The sequence below is a fragment of the Dama dama genome, chromosome 29 (assembly GCF_033118175.1).
Source record: "Dama dama isolate Ldn47 chromosome 29, ASM3311817v1, whole genome shotgun sequence".
NCBI lineage: Eukaryota > Metazoa > Chordata > Mammalia > Artiodactyla > Cervidae > Dama > Dama dama.
The window spans coordinates 52411392-52434126 of NC_083709.1; the positions used below are offsets into that span (position 1 = coordinate 52411392).

The 22735-nt window shown below is 39.1% G+C and overlaps 1 protein-coding gene across 2 annotated transcripts in view; it reads left to right on the forward strand.

The window, feature by feature from the left end:
• The window catches only part of PIP5K1B (phosphatidylinositol-4-phosphate 5-kinase type 1 beta), a 357429-nt gene that overhangs the window by 56103 nt on the left and 278591 nt on the right, over window positions 1–22735 (forward strand). The window lies entirely within an intron of this gene.

Here is a 22735-nt window from a genome sequence, read left to right on the forward strand (position 1 = left end):
AGCTGAGGCTCTGGCTTCACAACTCGGTCTCAGTGGAAGGAATCCTATTAGAGTGATGTCTCAGGAGAAGAGTGGTGAGGCTCCAAGTTGGGAACTCAGTCAGAGCCTATTTTATGTGGATTAGCGCTGAGCATGGTGGTGGCTCCTGGTATCAGACATCCCTTCCTGACCCACATGTGTGTTTAGAAGAGGAGAAGGGTGTAAGGAGATGGGCAGCAGATTAGTAGCCTTTGTTGCTGTAGCTTCTGCAGACTCTTTATGGGCCCACCAAGGACGTAGGGTGTTCAAAGGGGAACCCAGAACCCATAGCAATCTTCATGTCCAAGTTGGGACACAGTGGACTTCTTTTGTGGAAAGTATAAATTTGCCGTGAGATGTGCTGCTACAAAGTGGTTTCGTGTGTAATGTGCCTGCAACAAGTAGGTTTCATGGGGTACTATCAAAAACCGACTTTATCTAGTCTCCTACTCTCCCATTAAAATGTATTCAGCGGAAAGCATCTCCCCTGTTTCTGGATGAAAACATATCCCATGACTATTCTGATTACTCTTACATAATAAAAAGTTTCAGTGTAATGTGCCAAATACTGAAAATGTCTAGTATCATGTCACAGTCAAAGCTCCCAACTTCCAACTTTATTTCTACTTACACCCACTCTCCTACTTTCAGCAAGGGCCTGTTGGAGGGAAAAGGGGCTGGGGTTAGATACGTTCCCCTTGCTTACTCAGTAGCTCTTGCATCTGGCTTTGGGAGAAGAATGGGCAGAACAGGAAGGGGTGCAGGAAAATTTTGACTGGCAGGCAGCATCACAGGAGAGCTGTCTTTTGTGTCGTGAGTGTTTAGAATTGATTTTTTCTCTGGGAGGACCCTTTGTAGGTTCTTCAGAAATAAAGATATTCTTCAGAAATATCCCCTCTATCTCTGGGAACCTCTCACCTCTAGTATCCTTCATGTGACCACCTGTCCTTTCATAGTCTCCCTGGTCCGTGTGGATTCCATCTGCTGGGCTCCTCTGCTATGCAGGAGATGGCCCTTGTTGGGCAGAAGCTGAGAAGATGGTGCCAGACATGTTCTCAGGGTGTATTCCACATCTGGTCCTTGGGAAAGACTCACACATCTTGGCTCCCGCAAACTTGAGAACTGCAGGCTCATCCCAGTGCAGCTGTTACTTCCTCTGGCTTGTTCATCAGCATCCCGCCAGCCTACTTCTTGTCCTTTTTCTTAGGCAGAAGTCACCAACGAGGTCACTATGTCTCCCATGTCGCAGGAGTCTTCTGCTCTCCTGCTAGTCCTGCGAGGCCCCTCACTAGACTAGCAAGGGGAGAGCCCAGACTCCTGCCTCTTCCAAAGAACCACAGCCTGCTTGCTTTAACTGTTCCCTCCTTAATTTAGCTGCCAACAGCCGGACCCATTTGCGCCCTCACTGTGGGTGAGGAGCTCAAGATTGGTGACAATGGTTTGGGGCCACTGCCCTTTGAAGGATTGCATCCAGGGCTGGCACTTCATTTTGGAATGTAGTATCTAGTCTATCTTAGTGGCTGCCATGTCCATGTTGACATCCTGTTAACACTCTTTTGGAAGGCCCTGCTACCATACTCCTCATTTTGCTGTAGTCTCTTCCTCTCTTTTTCCTCAAAAATTTTATTGAAGAGAAATGATAGTACATGGACAAGTAGATTATAGCATACAACAAATTCTTCAGATACATAGTTCAGTGTTCAGTGTTCCTCTCAGCTTGTGTCTTTACATTCTCGTTAATCAAAGTGTTCATAACAGATTCTCAGTGCAGAGGTGGTCAGTTCTACCTGGTTCTGTCTTTCTTACCTACCCCTCACCAACCACCACCCCCCCAACCATTCTCTCTCTCTTTTTTCTCCCTTTCCCTCTCCCCCTACCACACTCTTTTTTTTTCTTTTTTTTTGTAGTTATTTGGCATAAACAATGGGATTTTCTAAGCCATTTATTTATGTGGATCAAGCAACTAACACTTTCACTTACTTAAATAAAACAGGTAAGGATTGTTTTCCTTCATGGGAAAATTTGATGGGAGTGAAGTAAAAGTTGCTCAGTCGTGTCCGACTCTGTGACCCCATGGACTATGTAGTCCATGGAATTCTCCAAGCCGTTACACTGACGTGGGTATTCAAAGAAGTTCCCTTCTCCCACCAGGCTTCTCTATCTATATATGTCTGTGTGTGCTAAGTTGTGTCTGACTCTGTGACCTTTTGGACTGTAGCCCAGCAGGATCCTCTCTCTATGGAATTCTCCAGGCAAGAATACTGGAGTGGGTTGCCATTCCCTTTTCCAGGGGATCTTCCTGACCCAGGGATCAAACCCAGGTCTTCCATATTTCAGGCAGATTCTTTACCGTTTGAGCCACCAGGGAAGCCCCCCCACAACTCCATTTATTTAGTTCAGTTCAGTTAGTCCCTCAGTCATGTCAGACTCTTTGTGACCCCATGACTGCAATATGCCACGCTTCTCTGTCCATCACCAACTCTCGGAGCTTGCTCGAACTCATGTCCATTGAGTCGGTGATGCCATTCAGCCATCTCATCCTCTGTCGACCCCTTCTCCTCCTGCCTTCAATCTATCCTAGCATCAAGTTCTTTTCCAATGTGTCAGCTCCTTGCATCAGGTGGCTGAAGTATTGGAGCTTCAGTTGGTGTTCACTAAATATTTGTTGAATAAATGAGTGAAGGCACAAATAATGAAGCCAACTAAATCATTTCCCAAAGCTTCTCTTCTTTTGTGTGCACTCTTAACATCCAAGGACTTGGTGGCATGGTATGCACGGTGGAGTTTACAAAGTGCTGATGGCTTTGCTTTCGGTCTACTTTTCACTGTTGTCCCCTTCACTCCCACTTTTATTCTCTTTTCCAACAGGAACTTTGAGGCAGGCGGGGCTGAGTGGGGCTACCTCCCCATTTTACAGATAGCCACACGAAGGAGGAGGTGTTGCTGCGAGGTCACGGAAAGGGTTACTGGCCAGCATGGCCAGAGATCAGCCCTGCCCGCTCTCTCCTGGGCTTGTCCCTGTCGTCCCTGCTATGGCCTGGCTCACCACTTCTCAGTCACAGAGGTGTCGGGAGCCCAGCTGCCATTTAGGATGGAAGCACTAGTTTCCCGTGCAGAGTCTACCCTACAGGGCGCAGAGCAAGAGAATCTAAGAGTCAGTGCTATGAATGTGGCACTCCTAAAGATGGCCTGTCCCCTGCCCAACCTCAGCCCACACAGATGGAGCCTCCTGGGCCTGCCTCCCCAGGGAACAGTAGCGACTGGATTCTGAAGGATGGTGGTGGGCTTGAACTAGCTTGGTGATCGCCTTAGCTTTCATCCTTTCCCTGGTGCTCAATAGACGGCCCTGACCCGGGCCACAGTCTGAGAGCTTTACGTTCTTCCTTTGACAAGTCTTCCGTGGCATAGGGCCCCTGGGGCAATCCAGACTCCCTGAGGCAACAACCTTGAGGTGCTCACTTCGGGAGGAGGAAGGCTTATCTCCTACGAGCACATTCTTCTGGTCTGTCCTAGCTGGTTATTATCACATCAGAACTGCAGCTCTTGACATTTGCTGCTTAATTACTGTCTGTTGACTGAACAGTAATAGACCACCAGTTTCTTTGGTTAGTTATTACTGCCATGTTGTGTTTTTTTAAAGCACACACTGCATCATGGCAGTATTTTACTTGATGCTATCTTTTTTATGAGTATCATTATGTACACTAACAATAATGCCTTGCATGTGAAAGATGCTTCCGAGTTAGAGCATTTTCATTTTATTATCTCATTTGTCTTTTTTTTATAGGAAAATCCAAGTAGGCAACTTATTTTAGGAGAGTGGGAGGTAAAGTTGTTATTCTAGGTATTACTTTACTGTGAATTTTGGCATAATTATTTTTACGCTAGTAGTAAAAAAAAAAAAAAAAAAAAAAAAGGTGAATTAAAAAATTGTATGACCTCTAGTTCTGGAAGACTTCTTATCAAAGTCTAAAAGGTAGAGTAGTAGAAGACAGCTTCTGTCCAGGGTCATAAAAAAAATAGATCATAGTTTTTTTGGCTAGGAATTGAACCAGAATATGATTTAACGCTATATCATAAAGAAGTGAGTTGTTTACTCCAGAGTTTGCTTAGCCTAGAGGGCTCTGATTATTCTTTGTTCATACTGAAGTGAAAGTCACATAACAGAAAATTAACCATATTAAAGTGGAAAAACAGAGGCAACCACTCTCTCTATTTAATTGTAAAACATTTTCATCACTTTACAATAAAACCTCATATCACTAAGCAGTCACTCCCCATTCTCCACTCCCTATACCCTAGACAACCAGTAATCTGCTTTCTCTTTCTATGAATTTAACTATTCTGGATGTTTTCATATAAATGGAATCATACAGTATGTGTCCTTTTGTGTCTGGCTTCTTTCACTTAGCCTGTTTTTAAGGTTCATCCATGTTGTAGCATATATACGTGCTTCATTCCTTTTAAAGGCTATATACCCAGTATTTTTAATATGAAAAAAAGTCTGGGGTTACAAAAACTATAGCATCCACCCACATGTAGACTCACCATATCGTTCCCTCCATTGGCAATAACTTACTCTCACCAGAAGCTTGGCATTTTAGTCCATAATTCCAAATCCTGAAGGAACATGTGCAGTTAAAACTTTAATCATTGCTTGTTACTTAAGATTTTGGGGGAAAAACTGTAGGCTGTTCTATGAAAGGATTACGGGTAGTTCTTTGTACAATAAGATACCTCCAAAGGGGGTAAGAAATGATCACTAAATAATGTAAAGAAAAAAAATAAATAATGTAAAGAAAATAATGAGTTAATGCAAATACTTTTGAGACCCTCACATAATGGAAGTTTGTGCTTTCATGATTTTCACTGGTTGTGCCTGGACCATATGTGGAATTTTAGTCTTTTTTGCATTATTTGCTACTTGGAGCTTGAGACTTGCTAGTTTAAGATCTTTTCTTCAGCTTTCCTAAGTCACATAAAGATAAGAAATTGAGTTCCAGAGATGAACAGAGCTGGGTTCAAATCCCACCTTGACTGCTTGATAGCCTTTTGTCCTTGGGCACATGATTTAAAAGTCCATCATAGATAGTATCTACTTGTGGTAAGCTGGAAAATGGCCCTCCAAAGTTGCTCATGCGCTCATCCCTACAACCTATAAATGCTACTTTATTCGAACGAGAAGAGTCTTTGCAGATGTGACTCAGGATCTGTTTTTTTTTTTTTTGCTGCACTGGGTCTTGCTCTGGGCTCTCTGTGGTGCACAGGCTTAGTTGCCCTGTGGCATGTGGGATCTTAGTTCCCCGAACAGGGATCAACCCCGTGTCCCCTGCATTGCAGGGTGGATTCTTAACCACTGGACCACCAGGGAAATCCTTAAAGATCTTCAGATGAGGATTTTCATCATCTGGATTATGCTGGATTTTCTAGGCCCTGAATGTCATCACAATGGCCTAATTAATAAGAGAGAGAGGCAGGGGAGACTACACATAGAGAAACAGAAGACTATAATGTGAGGATGGAGGCAGAGACTGAAATGATGTGGCCACCAGCCAAGGAGTGCTAGCGCTGGCTGCAACCAGAAGCTGGGAGCAGCAAGGAATGGATTCTCCCTGAGCGCCTCCTGAGGGAGTCTGGCCCTGCCAACACCTTGATTTCAGCACAGGTATACTAGTTTTGGACTTGAATTTTCAGAACTGTGAAGCAATAAATTTCTGTAGTTTTAACTGTTACAACCTTCTAGGCAAACAAATATACTTCTTTTATGTGGTAACTTATACCTGCCTATTACTGGCATGTTCTGCATAATTGTCCTCCTTTAGTCCTTGTGTCAGTGGTGGTGTTTCTAAAACTTTGAGAACAGTGGCTAAGAGTTGGAGCTGCAAGGTTTCTCCGCTTTGGCACTGTTGACATTATGGGCCAGATAATTCTCTGTTGTGGGGCTGTCCTCTGCATTGTAGGAAGTTTTGTAGCATGTCTACCCACTAGATGCCGTCAGTACCTTCCCTCCAGTTGTGACAATAAAAAACACCTCCAGACATTGACAAATAGTACCTGGGAAACAGAACCACTCCCGGTTGGGAACCACTCACCTGGAGTATGACTCCTGGGTTTGATCCCAGCTCCATCACTATGTAACTTTGTAGTCCCAAGCAGGTTAGGCAACCCCACTGAGCCTCAGTTTCATTATCTATAAAATATTGGGTTGGCCAAAATATTCGTTTGTGTTTTTCTGGAAGATGTTATGAAATACTCGAATGAACTTTTTGGCCAACCCAATAGTAATGGTACCTACATCACAGGATGGTTATGAGGTTACTCAACTGATGTGACATATGCAAAGGCCTCAAAACTGTGCCTGCTATCTGGTAGGTAGGTAGGTGGTTGTGCTCAGTCAGGTCCGGCCCTTGCAACCCCGTGACCATAGCCCACCAGGCTCCTCTGTCCATGGAGTTTTCCAGGCAAGAATACTGAAGTGGGTTGCCATTTCCTTCTCTAGGGGATCTTCCTGACCCAGGGATCAAGCCCATGTCTCTTATGTCTCCTGCATTGGCAGGTACATTCTTTACCTTCTGAGCCATTGATACCTAGTAAAATGTTTAATAATTAAAACACCTATTAACCCATGCTCTGAAATACTGATTTATTATAAAATTTTCTCTAGTTCCCTTTGCAGAAATAATGAGCATTTTAAAACATTTCCAAACATGTAGTAACTTCTGTTATAAAGATCAGTGTTTGAAATTAAACATCCATCTTTCATTGCTCCCGCCTCCCATTGCACTACTTCTCAACCTTGTTCCTAAGTGTTGAGGAATCAAGGCTTGATTTGCATGCTCTGATCATCTGTCAGTCATACTAACTCACAGAACTCTTCATATAATTCCGTGGCTAAGCTGTAGCAACAGGAAAAACCCCCTTCCATCTGTCAGTGATATTTCTATTATTCCATAATTACAGCTTTCTTCGCAGTGACGTAGCTGTGTAATTCACAGCTACGGATGTGTCAGTGTCTCCATGCAAACGTACGAAATATTTAGCAGCATTTAGCGGGTTTCGGTGAAATGTTAGAAAGTGTTTTGAATAAATACCATCATCTACTTTTGTAAGCAATAGGAATGAATGCATTCCAACTGTGGTTTAGGCCATTGTGTTTCTTAGCACAGGGACGCAGCAGTAAACAAAGATTTACTTTGTTTTACAAATAAAACAAAGATTCCCCCATTCTCAGTGAGCGTGCATTCTAGCGCAGAAGAAAAATAATATGCACAGTCCATAAGTCAACTGTGTAGTGTATTAGATGGTGATGAGAACTGTGGGAAAACAGTCTAGGGTGAGGGGGTTGGGAGTGCTGGAGATGGCCCCCAGGGAAAAGATGCGATCTTGTGTAGGGCAGAAATATTTCTGAATATTTTCACAGGGATAAATGAAAATGTCTTTGACTTGGATTGAAATCACTGTTGGCTAATGTAATCCTGCTGATAATGAACAGTTGGAATATCTGAGGAGCTGAGCCTCTGCTTCTTCTCCACAGCACTGCCTGGGAGTGTCTTTCAGAGTTAAGCCATGTGGCTTTTGGTTTATCCCAATTGCCGTGGGAATTTTTGATAGAAATGGTTCAGGGATAATTATTGGCGGTGCAGCCTCAGGGAAGGACTGTGCCTAGCCAATCAGAGCACTTCTTTTTCTCCTTCTCTTACGTCCTTCCCTTACATCTTTTCAATCCTAGCCTCTCACAGCTAAAGTGGATGGTTTGGGGGCAAGTTGTTTCATTGCACTTCACTTTATTGTAATTCAAAGATACTGCATTTTTTTTTTTTAAACAAACTGAAAGTTGGTGGCAGTCCTGTATCAAAGAAATCTAGAGGTCATTTTTTCAGTGGCATTTGCTCATTTTATGTCTTGTGTCACATTTTGGTAATTCTTGCAATATTTCACACCTCTAGCAAAAAGACTGTAACTGACTGGAGGCTCAGGTGATGGTTAGCATTTTTTAGCAATAAAATATTTGAAAATTAAGGTACGTACATTGTATTTTTTTTTTTTTACACATAATGCTACTGCACACTTGATGGACTACAGTATAATGTAAATGTAACTGTTATATGCACTGGGAAGCCAAAAAGTTCATGTGGCTTTATTGCAGTATTCATTTTGTTGTGGTGTCCTGGGACTGAACCTGTCCTATCTCTGAGGTTTGCCTATAGCTGTAATTTTACAGCTAGTACAATAAATATTTCCAAGGCAATGTGTAAATATAGTCACAGTAACTGTGACTGCATTCAAATATTTCTCTCAAACTCTGTCTGCAAAGTGGGGGTCCTACCTAAAGTGCCTGCGAACTGGCCTCTTGTGAACCTAGGCCCCAAACACACTGCAAGGGCTCTGCAGACTCTCGCCAAGGGAGACTGAAATGAGAGCATAGGTGCAGTGAACGATCCAGATAATAAACATCCGGCTGTTGCAAAGATAATTAGTTCTGAAGGATGGTTCTGTTGAGTGGCTTTTCTAAGTAATTGTATGGCTTGACACTACTGATAGAGACTTAGATGGGCATTGGTTAAATGATTCTAGAGTTGAGTAAGTTGTTCACTTTTGCTGAATGATGTCAGAAGTCCCTCCAGAAATCAAAGGGCTCACCGGGGAAGGGTCGGGGGCAGGAATGGGGTGTATCTAGGGTGTGTTGCCGCACTGCAGAAGTTTTGGAACTCGTAGAAGTGGTAGCTGCACAATATTGTGGCTGTCCTAAGTGCCACTGAGTTGTTCACTTGAAAATGGTCACTTTTATGTTATCTGAATTTCACCTCACTAAGTTTTTTAAAAATGAAGCTCACTGCCAAATTCCCCATCTCCTTGTCTAGTCTTCAAAAGTTATTAAAGAATATGATAGCCTGACATATATATATAAATATTTTTATATATAATATGGGCTTCCCTGGTACCTCAGACGGTGAAGAATCCGCCTGCAATGCAGGAGACCTGGGTTCAATCCCTGGGTTGGGAAGATCCCCTGGAGAAGGGAATGGCTACCCGCTCCAGTATTCTTGCCTGGAGAATTCCATGGACAGAGGAGCCTGGGGTCACAAAGAGTTAGACACGACTGAGCGACTTTCACATATATTTATATTATATATATATATATAATATATATATATAATGAAATATTGTGCCTGTTTGCTAATTTATAAAATTCAGTTCTTTCTAGCTGTAAAATTTTATGGTGCTATATTGCTTATTTAGAGGCCAAACCGTATCCCCACAGTATCTGTCATGGTATTTAATATCTTGCCCATAGTAGGTGCCCAATATCTATTCATTGAATTGAATATATATTGTTTTCTGTGTTGCTCATAGCTTGTAATGTCACCATTTAAAGTTACTGGAGTTAAACTGTTACAGTATTGGAGATCTTCAGATTCAGTTTGCTGTAAGATGTGTAACCTAGGCCCAGAGAGGCTAGAGTCCTCCTGGAGCTAGGGGGCGGCCAGGAAGATTCCTGCTGCCACTTTTGTTAAGATCTGACTGACATACAGCAGTGTATAAATTGAAGATGAACGGCATAATGTTTTGACTTACATGTATTGTGAAATGGTTACCATGGTAAGTTTAGGTCCATTATCCCATATAGATATAAAAAGAAAAATTTTTTCCTTGTGACTAGAGCTTTTAAGATCTACTCTTAACAGTTTTCAAATATAACACATTTGAAACACATTTCAAATATAACACAGCAGTGTTAGCTATAATCATTATGCTGTACGTTATATCCAGTACTTATTTATCTTAGAACTGGATGTGTGTACCCTTTGACCACCTTCACCCAATTCCCCCTTCTCCTGTCCCCTACCTCTGGTAAACACAAATAGCATTTTTTGCCCTTTGTTTTTTTCGTTTAGATTCCACATATATGTAAGATCTATAGTACTTGTCTGTCTCTGTCTGACTTTTCACTTGGCATAAATCCTTCAAAGCTCATTCATGCTGACACAAATGGCATGATTGCTTCCATTTTTATGGTTGAATAATACTCTGTTGTATGTATGTGTGATGTGTATCACAAGTTCTTTATCCATTCGTCTATCTGTTGACTCAGGTTGTTTTCATGTTTTGGCTACTGTGAATAATGCTGCCGTGAATACAGGGGTGCAGATGTATCCTCAACATTGTGGTTAAATTTTTAAAATTTAACTTTTTATTTTATATTGGAGTATTGTTGACTTACAATATTGTGTTAGTTTCAAGTGTTCAGCAAAGTGATTTAGCTCTATATATGTACATATATCCATTCTTTCTCAGATTCTTTTCCCATATATGTTATTACAGAATATTGAGTAGAGTTCTCTGTGCTATACAGTAGGTTCTTCTTGGTTGTCCGCTTTCTATGTAGTAGTATGTATATACTACTATGTAGCTCCAAACTTCTAATTTATCCCTCCCCTCTAGCTTTCCCCTTTGATAACCATAAGTTTGTCTTCAAAGTCTGTAGGTCTGTTTCTGATTTGTAAATAAGTTCATTTGTATCATTCTTTTAGAGTCCACATGTAAATGATATCATATGGTATTTGTTTTTCTCTGTCTGACTGATTTCATTTAGTATGATCATCTCTAGGTCCATCCATGTTGCTGCAAGTGGCGCTATTTCATTCTTTTTTATACCACATCTTCTCTATCCATTCCTCTGTTGATGGACATTTGGGTTGCTTCCATGTCTTGACTATTATGAATAGTGCTGCAGTAAATATTGGGGTGTGTGCCTCTTTTTGAATTATGTTTTTTTGCAAATATATGCTCAGGGCTTGCTGGTGAATACAGTGTTTTCATTTCCTTCAGTTATATTCTCAGAAGTGGAATTGCTGGGTCATGTGGTAGCTGTTTTTAATTTTTTGAGGAACCTCCATACTGTTTTCCATAATGGTTGCAACAATTTGCAATCCCATAAACAGTGCATGAGGACTCTCTTTTTCTCCCAGGATGTTATATTTTAACTTAACACTTATAAAAATCATATGTAGGTAATTCATTCAGCCATAAACATTGGAATATGGTTTGGTTTCCTTTTTTCCCCCCTTTTCTCTTCCCTCTTTCCCTCCTTCCTTCCCCTCTTCCTCTCTCCTTTTGTAAAAGATTCATGTGACCTGATACTGTAGAAGAATTGTTTCCATGAACATAACTCCTAGCTTTCATTCTTTCTTTTTGCTACCAGTCACCAGTGTGTGTTTTCACCAGTTCGTCTTCCCTGGGTTTCTCTTACCTCACCTATCCAATGGGGAGAATAGTGCTTTTCTTGCTCTAAGGGTCAGGGACCAGACTCGGTGTGCTTTTGAAGCTTTGTTTGATTTCACATCCAAATTCTGTGATTAGTTGGGTTTTCTTTGAGCTGATTCAAAAGATGAGGGACTGTTGCAGGTTCTGTTTATAATTAGTCTTCATACTATCCTTAACCATTTTTCATACCGTTTTCATGATAGTACTTGAGAAAGAATATAGGAGGAATGGATTTTGCTGTGGGAAGGGTAGAAAAGGGTCCTATCTGAGTGCAGACAAAGGTTCTATTATATGTTAATTTGAGTGTGATGAAGTATGGTTGGCTGAGATTAGAAAGTTGAAAAGGGGTGTTTGTAAGAAGCAGGATCATAGGTCCGTGGGACTTACAAATGAGGCTGGCAAACTGTGTCCAAAACAAACAAGGTAGTTTTTTTTGTTTGGTTTGATTTTGACTTTTAGTGAAAATAAAGGAGGAAACAGACATTTTTTTTTTAAAGTGAAATAGCCCTGGGAGAGCAGGCAGGAGGAGACAATGTGGAAAAGCAAATGGGCAGTAAAAGAAGATAAAACCTCTAGTAACCTCACAATTTAGAATAACCAATTTTAATAATTTTGGTATGTAACCTTCAATCTTTTCTGCTTCCAATCACTGCAGATGTTAAAAACATAATCATAGCAGGTATTCTGCTTTAGAATATGCTTTTTAAAAAGTTAGGATGAAGGCAGAAAAAAAGAACCAAACAACAACAAAAGTTAAGCTACCTTGAAATATATTTTCTGTCTCTAAATAGTCTCTAATAATATTATTAATCATTGCATCTTCTAATGAATATAGCATAATGTATACAAATTACTAGTGTCAGAAATGTATTTTAGTCATTATATAAGTGTGCTTTAAACATCCACAGTCATTTCCATGGGATAAATTCCTGGAAATGAAATTACTGGATCAGTGAGTATTGCAGAATGTTAGGGTTTTTAAATATGCATTGCCAAATTCCTCTCTTGGAAGACGATAGAGAGGTGTGAATCTATAGATGGTGGGAGTGGCCAACACCCTCCTTCCTTGAAAACATTGGAGGTGATCACTTTTTTAAAGTCTTTGAGAGCAGAAAAAGAAGTAAAAGGAATCCAGATAGGAAAAGAAGAAGTGAAACTCTGTTTGCAGATGACATGATCCTCTACATAGAAAACCCTAAAGACTCTACCAGAAAATTACTAGAGCTAATCAATGAATATAGTAAAGTTGCAGGATATAAAATTAACACACAGAAATCCCTTGCATTCCTATATACTAACAATGAAAAAACAGACAGAGAAATTAAGGAAACAATACCATTCACCATTGCAACAAAAAGAATAAAATACTTAGGAGTATATCTACCTAAAGAAACAAAAGACCTATACATAGAAAACTATAAAACACTGATGAAAGAAATCAAAGAGGACACAAACAGATGGAGAAACATACCGTGTTCATGGATTGAAAGAATCAATATTGTCAAAATGGCTATTCTACCCAAAGCAGTCTATAGATTCAATGCAATCCCTATCAAGCTATCAATGGTATTTTTCACAGAACTAGACCAAAGCATTTCACAATTTGTATGGAAATACAAAAAACCTCGAATAGCCAAAGTAATCTTGAGAAAGAAGAATGGAACTGGAAGAATCAACCTGCCTCAAAAAAAGAAAACTACAGGCCAATATCACTGATGAACATAAATGCAAAAATCCTTAACAAAATTCTAGCAAACAGAATCCAACAACATATTAAAAAAATCATACACCATGACCAAGTGGGCTTTATCCCAGGAATGCAAGGATTCTTTAATATCCGCAAATCAATCAATGTAATACACCACATTAACAAATTGAAAGATAAAAACCATATGATTATCTCAATAGATGCAGAGAAAGCCTTTGACAAAATTCAACACTCATTTATGATTAAAACTCTCCAAAAAGCAGGAATAGAAGGAACATACCTCAACATAATAAAAGCTATATATGACAAACCCACAGCAAGCATCACCCTCAATGGTGAAAAATTGAAGGCATTTCCCCTGAAATCAGGAACAAGACAAGGGTGCCCACTCTCACCACTACTATTCAACATAGTGTTGGAAGTGCTGGCCACAGCAATCAGAGCAGAAAAAGAAGTAAAAGGAATCCAGATAGGAAAAGAAGAAGTAAAACTCTCACTGTCTGCAGATGACATGATCCTCTACATAGAAAACCCTAAAGATTCTACCAGAAAATTACTAGAGCTAATCAATGAATAGAGTAAAGTTGCAGGATATAAAATTAACACACAGAAATCCCTTGCATTCCTATATACTAACAATGAAAAAACAGACAGAGAAATTAAGGAAACAATACCATTCACCATTGCAACAAAAAGAATAAAATACTTAGGAGTATATCTACCTAAAGAAACAAAAGACCTATACATAGAAAACTATAAAACACTGATGAAAGAAATCAAAGAGGACACAAACAGATGGAGAAACATACCGTGTTCATGGATTGGAAGAATTAATATTGTCAAAATGGCTATTCTACCCAAAGCAGTCTATAGATTCAATGCAATCCCTATCAAGCTACCAACGGTATTTTTCACAGAACTAGACCAAAGAATTTCACAATTTGTATGGAAATACAAAAAACCTCGAATAGCCAAAGTAATCTTGAGAAAGAAGAATGGAACTGGAGGAATCAACCTGCCTGACTTCAGACTCTACTACAAAGCCACAGTCATCAAGACAGTATGGTACTGGCACAAAGACAGAAATATAGATCAATGGAACAGAATAGAAAGCCCAGAGATAAATCCACGAACCTATGGACACCTTATCTTTGACAAAGGAGGCAAGGATATACAATGGAAAAAAGACAACCTCTTTAACAAGTGGTGCTGGGAAAACTGGTCAACCACTTGTAAAAGAATGAAACTAGAACACTTTCTAACACCATACACAAAAATAAACTCAAAATGGATTAAAGATCTAAATGTAAGACCAGAAACTATAAAACTCCTAGAGGAGAACATAGGCAAAACACTCTCCGACATAAATCAAAGCAAGATCCTCTATGACCCACCTCCCAGAATATTGGAAATAAAAGCAAAACTAAACAAATGGGACCTAATGAAACTTAAAAGCTTTTGCACTACAAAGGAAACTATAAGTAAGGTGAAAAGACAGGCCTCAGATTGGGAGAAAATAATAGCAAATGAAGAAACAGACAAAGGATTAATCTCAAAAATATACAAGCAACTCCTGCAGCTCAATTCCAGAAAAATAAATGACCCAATCAAAAAATGGGCCAAAGAACTAAACAGACACTTCTCCAAAGAAGACATACAGATGGCTAACAAACACATGAAAAGATGCTCAACATCACTCATTATTAGAGAAATGCAAATCAAAACCACAATGAGGTACCATTACACGCCAGCCAGGATGGCTGCTATCCAAAAGTCTACAAGCAATAAATGCTGGAGAGGGTGTGGAGAAAAGGGAACCCTCTTACACTGTTGGTGGGAATGCAAACTAGTACAGCCGCTATGGAAAACAGTGTGGAGATTTCTTAAAAAACTGGACATAGAACTGCCATATGACCCAGCAATCCCACTTCTGGGCATACACACTGAGGAAACCAGATCTGAAAGAGACACGTGCACCCCAATGTTCATCGCAGCACTGTTTATAATAGCCAGGACATGGAAGCAACCTAGATGCCCATCAGCAGATGAATGGATAAGGAAGCTGTGGTACATATACACCATGGAATATTACTCAGCCATTAAAAAGAATTCATTTGAACCAGTCCTAATGAGATGGATGAAGCTGGAGCCCCTTATACAGAGTGAAGTAAGCCAGAAAGATAAAGAACATTACAGCATACTGACACATGTATATGGAATTTAGAAAGGTGATAACGATAACCCTATATGCAGAACAGAAAAAGAGACACAGAAATACAGAACAGACTTTTGAACTTTGTGGGAGAATGTGAGGGTGGGATATTTCAAAAGAACAGCATGTATACTATCTATGGTGAAACAGATCACCAGCCCAGGAGGGATGCACGAGACAAGTGCTCCGGCCTGATGCACTGGGAAGACCCAGAGGAATCGGGTGGAGAGGGAGGTGGGAGGGGGGATCGGGATTGGGAATACATGTAAATCCATGGCTGATTCATATCAATGTATGACAAAACCCACTGGAAAAAAAAAAAAAAAATAATAATAATAATAAATTAAAAAAAAAATAAATTAAAAAAAAAAAAAAGAATCAACCTGCCTGACTTCAGACTCTACTACAAAGCCACAGTCATCAAGACAGTATGGTACTGGCACAAAGACAGAAATATAGATCAATGGAACAGAATAGAAAGCCCAGAGATAAATCCACGAACCTATGGACACCTTATCTTCGACAAAGGAGGCAAGGATATACAATGGAAAAAAGACAACCTCTTTAACAAGTGGTGCTGGGAAAACTGGTCAACCACTTGTAAAAGAATGAAATTAGAACACTTTCTAACACCATACACAAAAATAAACTCAAAATGGATTAAAGATCTAAATGTAAGAACAGAAACTATAAAACTCCTAGAGGAGAACATAGGCAAAACACTCTCCGACATAAATCACAGCAGGATCCTCTATGACCCACCTCCCAGAATATTGGAAATAAAAGCAAAACTAAACAAATGGGACCTAATGAAACTTAAAAGCTTTTGCGCAACAAAGGAAACTATAAGTAAGGTGAAAAGACAGGCCTCAGATTGGGAGAAAATAATAGCAAATGAAGAAACAGACAAAGGATTAATCTCAAAAATACACAAGCAACTCCTGAAGCTCAATTCCAGAAAAATAAATGACCCAATCAAAAAATGGGCCAAAGAACTAAACAGACACTTCTCCAAAGAAGACATACAGATGGCTAACAAACACATGAAAAGATGCTCAACATCACTCATTATTAGAGAAATGCAAATCAAAACCACAATGAGGTACCATTACACGCCAGCCAGGATGGCTGCTATCCAAAAGTCTACAAGCAATAAATGCTGGAGAGGGTGTGGAGAAAAGGGAACCCTCTTACACTGTTGGTGGGAATGCAAACTAGTACAGCCGCTATGGAAAACAGTGTGGAGATTTCTTAAAAAACTGGACATAGAACTGCCATATGACCCAGCAATCCCACTTCTGGGCATACACACTGAGGAAACCAGATCTGAAAGAGACACGTGCACCCCAATGTTCATCGCAGCACTGTTTATAATAGCCAGGTCATGGAAGCAACCTAGATGCCCATCAGCAGATGAATGGATAAGGAAGCTGTGGTACATATACACCATGGAATATTACTCAGCCATTAAAAAGAATTCATTTGAACCAGTCCTAATGAGATGGATGAAGCTGGAGCCCCTTATACAGAGTGAAGTAAGCCAGAAAGATAAAGAACATTACAGCATACTAACACATATATATGGAATTTAGAAAGATGGTAACGATAACCCTATATGCAAAACAGAAAAAGAGACACAGAAGTACAGAACAGACTTTTGAATTCTGTGGGAGAAGGCGAGGGTGGGATGTTTCGAGAGGAATCGGGTGGAGAGGGAGGTGGGAGCGGGGAATGGGATGGGGAAGACGTGTAAATCCATGGCTGATTCATATCAATGTATGACAAAACCCACTGAAATGTTGTGAAGTAATTAGCCTCCAACTAATAAAAAAATAAAAATAAAAAAAAAGTCTTTGATACGTTAATGTTGAAAATGTGGTATTGTGTTTTAATTTGCACACATTTGCTTTTGTATATGTTGGATTTTTTTGTATGATTGTTTTTTGTAAATTATTTTATGTCTCTTGCCTATTTTTAAAAGCAAAATTTTTAATCAGTTCTCAAGAACGCTGTTGGTTAAGGTTATTAACTCCCTTTGTGCTATCTTGTTGTTGTTAAGTCTTTAAGTCATGTCTGACTCTTTCTGATTCCATGGACTACAGCACACCAGGCTCCTCTGTCTTTCACTGTCTCCCAGAGTTTGCTCAAGTTCATGTCCATTGAGTCAGTGACACTATCTCACCATCTCATCCTCTCCTGCCCGCTTCTCCTTTTTCCTTCAATCTTTTCCAGCATCAGGGTCTTTTCCAATGAGTTTCTACGCATCAGGGGGCTGAAGTATTGGAGCTTCAGCTTCAGTTGACTGGTTTGATCTCCTTATAGTCCAAGGGACTCTTAAGAGCCTTCTCCAGCCCCACAATTTGAAAGCATCAATTCCTCGATGCTCAAACTTCTTTGTGGTCTAACTTTCTGCCACATTCTGCAAATATTTTAATTTACCTTCCTTTCAGTTTTGTGTTTGGTGGTTTTATTTTTCTCAAAGATTAACATTTTTATGCTATCAAATCTAATATTTTTCTGTGATTTTGGTCTAGGTATTAGGCTTAGACAGTTCTTTCCCACCCCATTATTATAAAAATATTACCTTAATTTTCTTTGTGATTTCCTTTTTCATATTTAAATTTTATTGCATCCAAAATTTATTTTTGTGTATGGTAAGAGATGGGGATCCAACTTAATTTTTTCCAAAAGTGAATAACTGGTTGATGAATCTGATTTAATAATCCATCCTTTTTGCATTAATTTGAAATGTCATTTTATTGTCTGATGAATTTTAGACTATATTTGGACATTCTTTTAAGATTAAAACAGGTTTCAATTCCTATAGCTTACAACACATTTTGATAATATTTGATATCTGATAATGCAAGCTCCATCTAGTTCAGTTCAGTTGCTCAGTCGTGTCCGACTCTTTGTGACCATCTAGTTACTCATCCCTATTTCTCCAAATTTCCCTGAATATTATCGACTATTCTTCTAAATGAACTCTAGATTATTTTTGTCACATTTTAAAGACCATTTCTAATGAAGTATTAATTGTAACTGTATTACATTTCTAAATTTATTTGGAGGGAAATTCTAATCTTTACAGTTAAGCTTTCACATTCAGCAGGATAACACCTCATTTCATTAATTCAGATCTTCTTTTGTGCCCCACAGAAAAGTTATGTGGCTTTCTTTATATTGGCTCTGTACACCTCCCTTTAAATATATTACTATTTGTTTACTATCTTTTTCTTCCTTTATGAATTGACTTTTACCCTGTTTTATTTTCCTGCTGGTTATTTCTGGAAATTAGGCAAGCTGTGGATTTTGTATATTGACTCTTGAATTATTTTCAAGCATTTCTACTGGGTTATATCAGTGAACTACCATTTCATTTCCAAATAATGTTAGTTACATTTTTCAGTTTCCATTATCTATTACTTTTCACCACTTTGGTGGTAAAATAGATGATTTGTTTTGGTAAAAAATATTAAAATGACAGAGCTAATAGGAGGCCTCCTTGTCTGGTTTCTGACTTTAATAAGGAGAGTCACTAGCCTTTCACCATCATGCATGCTCTGTGGATCTGTTCCCAGAGCACTTTGGCAGTGCCAGTCTTCCTCTCCAATTAAGATAATTTTAAGATCTTCTTGATGTATAGACAATAAACTGTATGAAAAAAAATAAATAAACTCTATGAAAATGCTACCTATATTTGCCTGGAGCCTCGTGGTAAAGAACCTGCCTGCCAGAGCAGGCAATGTAAGAGATGTGGGTTTGATCCCTAGGTTGGGAAGATCTCCTGGAAGAGGGCATGGCAACCCACTCCAGTATTCATGCCTGGAGAATCCCATGGACAGAGGAGCCTGGTGGGCTACAGTCCGTAGGACTGCAAAGAGTTGGACATGACTGAAGCCACTTAGCACGCACACACTATGACTAAAAGGTGACATATCAATCAAATAAGTACTTTTTGTATTAGCTTAATTTATTAATACGGTAAATACCTCTCTGCCCTGCTGAGCTTTTAAAAAGCTACAAGAAATAATTTGAAATATATCATATTCAAGTTAGAAAAGTGGGTCAAAAGTTCATGTAATGTAGTGTCCTAATTTTTCATGCCATATTATCATGAACTTAGATATACAATGTAAATGAATGATTGAAGTGTACATTCATACTTCAGAGAAGAAATGTTTTAGTCCTATTATGTCTTACTTTGGAGAGTACTTTCCTAAAGGAATACTTTTTAGTACTGATCCTGGTTTTTGGATTAGCAGAGTGGCACATGGAAAACACACTTATAAGTACTTTTGTTGTTTAGTCATTAAGTCGTGTCTGACTCTTGCAACCCTATGGACTGTAGTCCGCCAGGCTCCTCTGTCCATGAGATTTTGCAGACAGGAATACTGGAGTGGGTTGCCATTTCCTTCTCCAGGGGATCTTTCTGACACAGGAATCAAACTTGCCTCTTTTGCATTGGCAGGCGAATTCTTTACCGCTGAGCCACCCAACTATACCTGTGCTTAATGATGTTACAAGCAGTTTGCAAAATGTATTAGGTGCTAATGTCAAAGGAGCATACTAACTCAAAATATATTCAAGTACCTTAGGAATATGAGTGTTATTTTGTTAACACTCCCCTGTACCAAAAAAAAAAAAAAAAACCCCAAGGAAAATCAGCCTGTATGAGTAATACAGGTCCCCCACCCTGCCCCCAAATGTAGAAAATATTGAAAACTATAAAGAATATTATCCTTCCAGTAGAGATACCACTGTTGGTATTTGCATTTCTTTTTCCTGTGTTTGTGTAATTGCCAGCACACTGCATATATAGATTTGTATACTGTCCTTTTATCTGAATATTATAATCATGTGTTTTGCTTAGAGGTAGCGCTTTTAAATAGGAAAGCTGGACTGTTGGGTGGTGGAAATGGAGAATAAGGTGATCCGTGCAGTCTTACAGGCCAGAGTCCTGGGGATGAATCCCAGGATGAGCTCAGCAAAGTCCACCAGGGTCCTCAAACAATCACGGACCCAAGTGTCCTCAGAGAGGCTGGAAAACAAAGCTGAGATTATTCTGCATGACCCTGGGAAGCTTAGGGTCACCTGAACAAAATACCCCTTTTCTCGAGGAACCAGGTGGCCTCCTCTGAAGTGCAGTGTAGACTGCTGTGACTTTTTGATCAGTCATCTGTCACATGGGGATATTTCCAGTGTAGACTCACTCCTGTTGTGCATATAGAATTGCATGAAAAAGGAAGTCAGATGAATTGGTTTACTGTGCTGTACTCAGTCATGTCCTACTCTTCGTGATCCCATGGACTGAAGCCTGCCAGGCTCCTCCATCCATGGAATTTTCCAGGCCAAAATACTGCAGTGGGTTGCTATTTCCTACTCCAGGGGATCTTCCTGATCCAGGGATTGAACCCACATCTCTTGCATCTCTTGCTTGGCAGGTGGATTCTTTGCCACTGTGCCACATATCCTAAGGCCAAATTCTAGGGATTTTTGTAGGCCCTTTGGCCATGTGATATTTTTACACAAACATTTTTCAAGACCCTTGTCTGATAGATCAGCATATCTCTCTCTGTGGTTTATTAATAGTATTAGTTCTGAAAACTTACAGCTGATCCATTACCAAGGCCAAAAAAAGGGAGAGCTTGGATTAGAAGTTTCATGCAAAGAATTTGTGAATCGCTTGTATTTTGTCAGCTTGACACATTTGTATAAAAAATAGATAATAATAAATAAATAAAATAGATAATAATAGAAAAAATAGACTGCTATGCAGTCTGTGTGCTCATTCTTATAGTTTTGTTTTATGATGTTATTTGAAAATTAAGAGACTACTAACTAACAAGGTATGTTTTAAGAAGAGCAATTTTTATTCTAATCATTTTTGTATTCCAATTGATTAAAAATAAAATTAAAAAAAATTTTCCTCCACTGTGACCGTGTTAGAGTTTGAAGATTCTTACCATATATGTGTATTTTTCTTTCACATGTTCCCTCTATAATTTCTTCTTTGCATCAAACAAATACCCGGTATTTTTTGTTGTCTGCATTTTCTAGAATGTCAGATTAAAATGCATGTGTATCTCAATCTATTCCTTTAGAACAGTACTGAGAGAAATATGAGAGTCACATGTGTAATTTAAAATTTTATATTAATAGTATAATTTATAATAGTAAATATATTTATATATTTTATATATTTATAAATTAAAAGTTTATAGTAATATAATTTATAATAGTAAATATATTTATATATTATATATAATTTTATATATTTCTATGTATTAAAATTATAATTATAGTAACATTTTATATTAGTAATAGCTACATTTAAACTTATTAATAATATATCAAAACTACTTTCATTTCAGTATTTAATCATATGAAAAGTTAAGGATAGATTTTATATTTTTTCTTCAGAGTGGATCTTCTAAATCCAGTGTGTATTTTACACTCTCAGTGCATTCAGACACTGGATTTTCATCAGAAATACTTGACCTATGTTTGGATCTCGGAAGCTTTATAGTTGAAAAGGTAGACGCACATTCCCAGATTGTTCCAAGCATTCCCAGTAACAGAAACATCAGTTTGTTTTTTTTTAAAGATTTTTAATTAAAATGAAATAAAATTTAAAATTTACCTCCTTGGTTGCCTACTGCTCAAGTGCCGTTTTAGTTGTATGCACATTTCATTTTAGCTACTAGTAGCATAGGGCGGAGGAAGACAGGGAGGGGGAGAGAGTGAGAGGATGTGCATGGCTTTGTGATTAACTAGCTCTGTGACTTGGAGAATAGTACTGCCCACGGCCTTCTGGCCTCGATGTCTTCACTTATGAATTAATTATAAGGAATGGACCGGATGTTCTTCTCTGAGATCCCTCTGGTGCTCATAAAATGTTATGAAACTTGTATGTACAAAGCCTCAAAACGCCACGCCAACTTGAATGTATTTCAGACCATGTATGTAAAATAGATGGGTGTGAAGTGTTCTGTTTCATGGTAAGTTTTAGGTGAGGGCAGCAAAGGGAAGAGCCACATCAGGCCTGGTCGTCTGCAGGAGCTTCTGGCTCTCCTCTTGGGGGATGGCAGGGTGGGGTGGAATAAATGTTCATATGCTATAGAAATTACAGAAATCATGTATCTCTTCTCTCAGGTGAAATTCCCTGTATTCCTTTCCTATTGCTCCTGTTACAAATTCCCACGGGGTTAATGGCTTAGAAATAACACAGATCTTATAGTTCTTGAGGTCAGAAGCCCAAAATTGGTCTCACTAGGCTAAAGTTATGGTATCTGCAGGGCTCCCTGCTTTCTGGAGGCTCTGGTGGAGAATTTGTCATCCTGGCATCTTGCAGATTCTGGAGGCCAGCAGCAGTCCTTGGCTCATGTCCTCCTCCTACCATCAAAGCCAGAAATTTCCATTTCAGCCTCTCTGACTTTGTATCACTCAGTCAGCAACTCTTCTGCCTCCCTCTTCCCTTTTAGGATCAGCTGATTAGCAACCTTAAAATTCCACCTGCAACTTTAATTCCC